This window comes from Helianthus annuus, chromosome 5 (assembly GCF_002127325.2).
Source record: "Helianthus annuus cultivar XRQ/B chromosome 5, HanXRQr2.0-SUNRISE, whole genome shotgun sequence".
NCBI classification, from domain to species: Eukaryota; Viridiplantae; Streptophyta; class Magnoliopsida; order Asterales; family Asteraceae; genus Helianthus; species Helianthus annuus.
Window position 1 is genome coordinate 42433900 of NC_035437.2, and position 9006 is coordinate 42442905.

The following is a 9006-nucleotide window of genomic DNA, read 5'->3' on the forward strand; positions in this document are numbered from 1 at the left end:
TCCCTCCGGTATCCTGACTGATGATCCTAAGTTTGCCAAGGCATCCGCTTCAGCATTATCCTCTCTTGGTACCTGTTCAAGTGTAAAAACATCGAAATATCCTGCTATTTTTTTGAGAATATCGAGATATTCGATTAACTTCTCACCTTTAACTGCATAGGATCCATTAAAATGATTAGTGATTAACAAGGAGTCAACATATACTTGCAAACTTTTAATATTCATGTTCTTAGCCAATTCTAATCCTGCAATCAAAGCCTCATATTCTGCTTCATTATTAGTGGCAGGAAATTCACATCTAATAGCCTGGGGTATTATGTCCCCCTGTGGCGATTTTAGTAGTATACCCAATCCTACTCCTCTAACATTCGAGGCACCATCAGTGTATAATGTCCAGGATCCTAAGGATTCTCTTAACTGCTGAACTTCTAGGTCTACTTCACCCTGAATATCACTACTGAAATCAGCCACAAAGTCGGCTAAAGCCTGAGATTTTATGGCATTTCTAGGTTCGTACACTAGATCATAGGCACTTAACTTTACTGACCATTTAGCCATTCTACCTGACATCTCGGGTTTCCTAAGCACATTTTTAACAGGATAATTGGTTTTAACATGAATCTTATGTGTCTCAAAGTAATGTCTAAGCTTTGTTGATGCCATAACTAGAGCCAATATTAACTTTTCTAAATGAGAATATCTAGTTTCAGCATCTAATAAACATTTGCTAACATAATAAATAGGATACTGCTGACCTTCATGATCCTTTACAAGGACAGCACTTACTGCATTCCCTGATACTGCAAGATACAGGGATAATGGTTCACCATCCTCAGGCTTCATTAGTAGAGGTGCAGTTGAGAGGTATTGCTTCAAATCCTACAAGGTTGCTTCATGCTTCTCCCCCCATTCAAACTTCTTATTTTTCTTCAGGATATCATAAAACTCCTTGCATTTTTCTTAGGATCTTGAGATAAATCTGTTTAACGCTGCTACTCGTCCTGTCAGTCTTTGAACATCCTTCATGTTAGCAGGTGATTTGATATCTAGGATGGCTTTGATCTGTTCTGGGCTCGCTTCTATCCCTCTTTTAGTTACCATATATCCTAGAAACTTTCCTGCCCCCACTCCAAAATGGCACTTAGCAGGATTCAGCTTCATGTTATACTGATCCAGGATATCAAATGCTGCTTCAATATCCTGGAGATGATCCTTAGCCTTCTTAGATTTCACTACCATGTCATCGATGTACACCTCCATAGTGTCCCCCAGTTTATCTTTGAACATCATGTTTACCAATCTTTGATACGTTGCACCTGCATTTTTCAAACCAAAAGGCATAGCAGTATAACAATAAATACCTGTTGGTGTCATGAAGGCAGTATCCTCCTGGTCTGAAGGTTCCATCTGGATCTGCTGAAATCCTGAGGATGCATCCATGAAGGTTAACATTTCATGGCCGGTAGTAGCATCTACCATTGAGTCGATATGCGGAAGAGGGAATGGGTCTTTTGGAGCGAATTTTCTTCTTTTCTGTTGGACAGGCTTGAATGACCTGTCAATACCAAGCTTTTGTGTTATAACATCCTTGGAAATACCTGTCATATCCTCGTGCTTCCACGCGAATGTTGACATCCTGCATTTCAAAAAATTGGTTAATTGGTCCTCAATATCCTGAGGGATGTTGGTTCCCACGAGCACCGAGATATCCGGATTATCCTGATCTAGGATAATTTTCTTTACATCCTGCTCCGAAGCCTCCGCAATATCCCGGGCCCGTATCTTTAATTGCTATGCTGCATTAGGCTTGGTAGAGGATTTCATGGAGGATGAGTAGCACTCCTTCGCCTCCTGCTGGTCACTATCTACTTTGACAACTCCCGAGGGTGTAGGGATCTTGATGCACTGATGATAAGTTGACGGCACAGCTTTCATATCATGGATCCATGGCCTGCCCAATATGATATTATAGCAGGATAAGGAGTCCATAACACAGAAGTGTTGTATCGAATTGACCCCTTCAACATATACTGGTAATTTAATCTCTCCCACGATATTCCTAGCTTCTCCACTGAAGCCGACGAGTATAGTGGATTTTGAAGTGATATCCATTGGAGATACATTCATCCTTTTCAACGTCTCTAGTTGGATTATGTTGACAGAGCTTCCATTGTCCAATATCCTGCGTACAAAATGGTTAGCCACATATAATGTTATTACTAGAGCATCATGGTGAGGATCCTGGACAGTATCCCTGTCATCACTATCAAAAGTGATCACTTTATCAGCTGTGAGGGTCGTCATCCTGGTTGGTCTTTCCTTTCTTTCGGCTTTAGCTTCCTTTGCATGTCTCTTGGCCGCATAATATGAAGTCCCGCAAATGTCGGATCCTCCTGAAATAAAGTTAATTATCTTGGCATCCACAGGAGGTGATGCTGCTCGTTCAGGATCCTTCTCAGTATCTTGACCCTTGTTTTTCTTTCTTCCCAGGAGATCCTTAAGATAACCTTTGCTCAGGAGATAGCTTATTTCCTTCCTCAGAGTGATGCAATCCTCTGTAATATGTCCAAAATTCTCATGGAAGGCACACCATTTGGACTTATCCTTCCAGTCAGCCTTTTGTTGATTCTTCCGAGGCCACCTGGCTTTGTCTCCTAAACCCTGCATGGCGTACATTAGTTCAGGTATATTAACAGAAAAACAATATTCAGATAACTCAGGATACTCCTCATGATCCTCGTCTTCAACAGCATTCACTTTCTTGTTATCGTTTCTACCATACGGCTTGGAGCGGTATGGTTTGTACGAGGGTTCTGACTTCCTATTAGTTGATTCATATGTTGAGGGTGCATTCATCCTCTCTTGCATATTCTTATCATCTTCCAGCCTGATATATCTCAAAGCCCTGTTCCGAGCTTCATCTAAGTTCCTGCAAGGATTCATCACAAGATCTTGATAAAATTGGGAATCTTTTTACAGTCCCATCTTGAATGCTTGGACTGCTGTAGCAATATCAAGGTGTGGGATATCCAAGGATTCCCTGCTGTATTTGTTCACATAATCCCTTAGGGATTCTTGAGGTCCTTGAGTTATCCTGTATAAATCACTTGTTAATTTTTCAAAACTCCTACTGCAAGAAAATTGACTATTAAATAAATTCACTAAATGAGCAAATGATGTAATCGAGTGCGAAGGAACATTCAAGAGCCATTTCAAGGCTGGTCCTGTTAAGGTAGAACCAAAGCCCTTGCACAAGCATGCTTCTTTAAGATCTGGAGGGATAGGATTGATTTCCATCCTTTCCTTATACTGGGCAATATGCTCCTCAGGATCCGTGGTTCCATCATAAAGCTTCATGTTGGGAGTTTGGAATCTTTTTGGGATTTCAGCATCACAAATAGGATGCACAAACCGAGATATCCTGTGGCTATCCTAGGACACTTCAGGAATTGGCTGAACCACCCCAGGTACACTGGATATCATATCCTTTAGCTTCTGAAGTTCCCTAGACAACGCTGATGTCACACTTGCATCCTGCAAAGATCCAATACTGTTAGTAGCAAGTGTATTATTATTATTAGATATACTTTCGATCTGAGGATTCTGTCCATATTCTGAAGCATATCCCGAGCTTCTCTCAGTTGACACTCTAACTGAAGAAGGTATCTCAGGAGTGTGATTCTGGGGACGGTTAGGCACAATATTTTCCCGGTTATCCTCGGTGTGAACCGCAGAACTGAAGTTCAAAGCCCTGGGTTGCAGGGGAGTGACAGTATCCTCGGTGGGCCTGATCGAGCTGGATTTCAAGAGTTGTATTTCTCTTAAAATCATTCGGTTGGTCTCCTGCTGCTGCCTCATGTGTTCCTGCACACTACCAAACAAGGTCAGAATTTCATCATTAGAGGCCAGAACAGGGGCCGATTCCTGAATACTCCGAGTAGGTATAATATCCTGAGGCTGTGAGGAGGTTTGCGTCCTTGGTGGAGGTGGAGGAAGCACCAAACCAACTGTTGCAGAAGCTGTAGCAGACACAGTAGAAGAGCTCATGCTTGATCTCGATGCCATTGCAAACAATGTAGTAAAAAGTTTGGAAAATACAAAACCAAGTAGTGATCTTGCAAAAGTTTTTAGAAAAAATAGCACCACTTGCCCCACGGTGGGCGGCAAATTGTTTTGGTCAAAAATTACCGAAGCAATTTAGTGATCAAATTAGTTAAGTGAGGTAGTGTGCTAAAAAATGTGTTGAAAATATGCTGATTAAGTCGTTTGTTAAAAACAGTTTTCAGGATACGGCTCAGGATATTGAGCTGTATCTACGATCAAACTATGAGCAAAAAGTAAAGGGGATGACACGAGATATACGAGGAAAGCCCTTCATCAATCTAGATCTCCGACATAAAACCTCGGGAGCTGACAATCGTCGGCTGCCTTGTTCTTCTTATTGCTTGAATAACCAGGATACAGTGCAGGATATGACTCAGATCAATGCTAAGTGGTACAACAATTACAAGTGTTGAGTGTTTGTGCGTAATAGAAAGAAAAAAGTGTAACACCCCGAAAATATAAATCCTTAAATTGGAAAATTCAAAGAGTTAATAAACAAGAATTTACAAACTAGGAACTTAACCTAGTTAAGTTCAAGTCTTGAAATAATTCACAATAGGGTTAAGACACACAAACTTAAGAATAAAACAAAATTGAGGGGCTAAACTTGCCAAAGAGGAAAGTTAAATGCTGAATTGTGACAAAACTCACCAAACACACCATTCTTGGTGTGTCTGGTCGATCAGGAGCAAGAAAGGGGCGACCCCCATCCCTCAAACCCTAGAATCTTCACAAAATTCATAAATTAAGGCTGCAAATCTGCTTCAAATCAAGTTCTAAACACGAATTAACGATCACCTAATCATAGTGATCAACAGGTATGTAGAAATTTGGTGTTTTTGCTACTTTTTGAATTCTAGATTAAGTGTGAAAAACAAGAGATTCAACTTGATTGTTGATGCATGGCTGAAATTAGAAGGGTTATGAGGTTTAGGATCAAACCCTAGATGATTTCTTGACATAACCTTGTATAATACTTGTAGGGTTGCATAATCACCATTGTAGGTGAGTAGTGAACTCTAAGAAACTTGATAAATGCAGAATTTAAAATTCTTGATCTAGCACAATCTGAAATTTGGAAGTGATTTCTGAAATGTTAATGATAAGATATGTGCTAAGTTGTTTAATTAAAGTGAAATTCGATGAAAATTACAAGATATGAACTTGGTAATGATTGTAGGAAAATCTGACCCGTTAGGTGTTTGTTGAAATGCCTAAGTGAGGATTTAAATGTAAAATGTTGATAAAAACGCAGATTTGATAATGGTCCATAATGATGTGACTGTGGTAAAAAAAAAAAAAAGAGTTCTAAACATGTTGTAAACTGAAATTTCTAGGCAAAGAGTCCGGATCGTCAAGCGGACAAACCGAAGGGAATCCACGGGGAAAGGGCGTGCTCTAAAGGTACGAAGATACTACTTCGTTACATTAAATTTCTTATTGTTTTTATGTCGTAATATAAAGCAAGGTAAACAAGATAGACCAATATGTCACGAAAGTGACTTTGCGTCTTAAACAAGCGAACAGGTCAAAACAAGTGATAAGCATGAAACCTTGTATGTCCTGAATGGAGTGCAATTCAGCACCCAAACGGGTCAAACAAGTCTTGTAGTAAGCACGAAGCTAGATACTATTACATAATGCATGATTTTATAGGATGCGTAAACTGTGTAGCGAAAACAGTAAGCAAATTGAGAAACTTTACCCTTAATATAGGAGTTAAAGTTTAGAAATTTTAATGCATGACAAGTAGCATAAGTAACTAAACATGAAGCCTCGGAATCAAGCCTGTAAGCTATTCCGTAGACATACCCTCATGAGAATAGTCGAGTATTAGCACAGGTAGAATATGGGTATGGAAATTTACTTCGTCGCTTAACGACTTATGTGAAAGTAAGCTGTTTGATGCATGGAAAATAATCAGCAAAACTGCAAACGAAACAAGGAGGTTTAGTACAGCGTTCACCGTAAATTACGGTGGTACCGTAATTTACGGTGGCCAGAAAAATTTTACGGTGGGGCTCTACTGATTTACGGTAGGCCTCAAAATGTCTAGAAGCCACCGTAACTTACGGTGTCACCGTAAGTTACGGTGGAGCCCAGTTTGATGAAATTTTTAATTCATTTTCTTGAACAAATTTTTGGACCAGATTCGAATACGTAAATTTCCAAGAATGATAACGCTAATGCTTGTTTAAAATGTTAGTTTTCAGGTATTCAAGAAAAAGGATGATGATCAAGCATAACTATCCGAACCGAACACTCTAGCAAACGCTTCCGCATATGATCTTTTGTTCTAAAAACTATGTAAACAATTGTAGTTAATATCTTGATTATGATTTCGTAAGAACTACACATGTATGTTGTGTTTAGTTTTGGTTTAAAATATTGAAAGTTTTTGTTAAGTCGTCATTTTGGCGTTAAATGCAAGGTTCTATGTTGTTAAATCTAGTAATATAAACTGGGTCTTACAAGTTGGTAATCAGAGCCCAAGGTTGCCAATAAGTGTTCGGTTCAAGCTTGATCAAGCATCCGGTAAGAGTTAATCGTTTAAGTAGAAATTAGAGAATATAGAAATAAATCATGAACAAATATGCATGAAAAGGGTGTGTAAGCTCACTCAAATACAAGAATTGCATGAAACAAGAATGATTAAATCAAGTTATGAACTTGATGAAATCAAAACAAGTAAAGCATGTGTTACAAATGAAATGTTTAACAATATATGTAAACATTTCAGTACTAAAGATGGCGGGCGGAGGTGATGGTGATGCGGTGCCAAGAGTCACCGAACAAATGAGAATAGTGATTGCCGAGGAGGTTGGAAAGGCGATCGAAAACAGTTTATCAAACTTCATTGATAAAATCCAAAATACGGTTTTATTAGTAGTAGAAGAAAGAATCAAGAAGCTAGAGGATAACTCGAATCTAGCAAAGGAAAAATCTGGAGGACGAAAGCCTTGTTCGTACAAGGAATTCATGGCTTGTAAACCACCCGTATATAATGGGGAGGTTGATCCAATTGTGTGTCAACGATGGATAGGCGATATTGAGGGAGTATTCGAGAGAACTCATTGCGATGAGAATGACTACGTAGCTTATGGTACGGGTCAATTAAGAGGTCAAGCAAAAGACTGGTGGGATAATAAAAAGAAGGAGATTGGAAGTGAAGTGGCTAAGACCATGACATGGGAGGAGTTTAAGACGCCGTTTCTTAAACACCATAGTCCCAAAGCGGTCATAAACAAGATCAAGGAAGAGTTCATGCAACTCAGACACAAAGGTGAATCCATAGACAAGATCACGGGGATGTTTATGGACAAGATGAAGTTCTGTGACGATCTAATAACGAATGAAGAGCAAAAGGTTTATTACTACCATAACATGCTAAGTGCAGAGTATAGGGAGTTCATAACCCCTTCAAAGTACGAGACCCTTACCGAGATTGTCAATGCCGCTCGGGAAAGGGAAATCGAGCTGAAAAAGAGTATAGAACGGGGTGAACGAAGGGCACAAGACGTAAATCCAAGCCCTACCAAGAAAGCAAGAACGAATGAAACAGCGAAGAAATCAGATACAAAGGGCGGTACGCCAAGTTGCAAAATCTGTGGCAAGAATCATAAGGGTGAATGTCGCTTCAAAGATAAGCCTTGTCCCATATGCCGAAAAACGGGACATATGGCTATATCATGCCCGGAGAAAGTGACCGCTTGTTACAACTGTTACCGAACGGGTCACAAAAGATCGGAGTGCCCGAAACTGGTGGGAAAGAAAGAAGGGCAAGACTCGAAAGGTGAAGCCTCAAAAGCCAAAGCAAGATCTTTCCAATTGACCGCTGCTGAAGCAAAGGTCGAACCTGACGTGGTCTCAGGTATATTCACTGTAAATTCAATTCCCGCACGTGTGTTATTTGATACTGGTGCGAATAAATCCTTTGTTTCATATGGGTTTATTCGGCACCCTTCATTTGTTCTAACAAAATTACCTATGCCTTTAGAAGTAGAGATAGGTAATAAGAAAAGCTTTATTGTTTGCGATGTATGTGAAAATTGTACGATGAACATTGATGACGAGGAATACGCAATAGATTTGATTCCGATGTCGATGGGAGAATTCCAAGTGATAGTGGGAATGGATTGGCTATCCCGTTACCACGCGAAAGTGGTTTGTTTCCGAAAGGAAATAAAACTAACGTCTCCTAGTGGAAAACAAGTTACGATATATGGTGAAAAAGGAGGTAACCCGGTGATATGCACAATGCTAGAAGCCCATAAACTCATGAAACATGGATGCAAGGCCTATATGGTATATGCAAGTGAAACGGAAAAAGAACCCCTCAAAATTGAGTATGTACCGGTGGTGCGTGATTATGAAGATGTATTTCCGGAAGAACTACCGGGGATACCACCGGAACGGGAGGTAGAGTTCGGAATCGAGTTGATTCCGGGCGCGAAACCCGTGGCCAAGGTGCCATACCGACTTGCACCGTCGGAGTTACAAGAATTGATGTCTCAAATTCAGGAATTTCTTGACAAGGGGTTTATCCGACCGAGTGTGTCTCCGTGGGGCGCACCAGTCTTGTTCGTGAAAAAGAAGGATGGCAGTATGCGCATGTGCATCGATTACCGAGAGTTAAACAAACTCACGGTGAAGAATCGATACCCACTTCTAAGAATTGATGATTTATTTGACCAATTACAAGGAGCAGGTTGGTTCTCCAAAATTGATCTCTGATCTGGTTATCACCAATTGAAGGTCAAGGAGGAAGACGTTCCGAAGACGGCTTTTCGTACACGGTACGGGCATTATGAGTTCCTTGTAATGCCCTTTGGATTGACAAATGCACCCGCGGCTTTCATGGACCTCATGAACCGGGTTTGCAAACCCATGCTCGATAAGTCA

General features: G+C 40.3%; 1 long non-coding RNA gene across 2 annotated transcripts; it reads left to right on the top strand.

Moving 5' to 3' along the window:
- The first annotated feature begins 4792 nt into the window (after positions 1-4792).
- LOC110906080 lies at positions 4793-6439 on the top strand. 2 transcript variants are annotated; one of them, XR_004893740.1, is made up of 3 exons: positions 4793-4922; positions 5442-5508; positions 6311-6439. It is a non-coding gene; the product is annotated as an uncharacterized LOC110906080 (long non-coding RNA). The 2 variants fall into 2 exon arrangements; XR_002573644.2 differs by having other exon boundaries at positions 6318-6439.
- The last annotated feature ends 2567 nt before the right edge of the window (positions 6440-9006 follow it).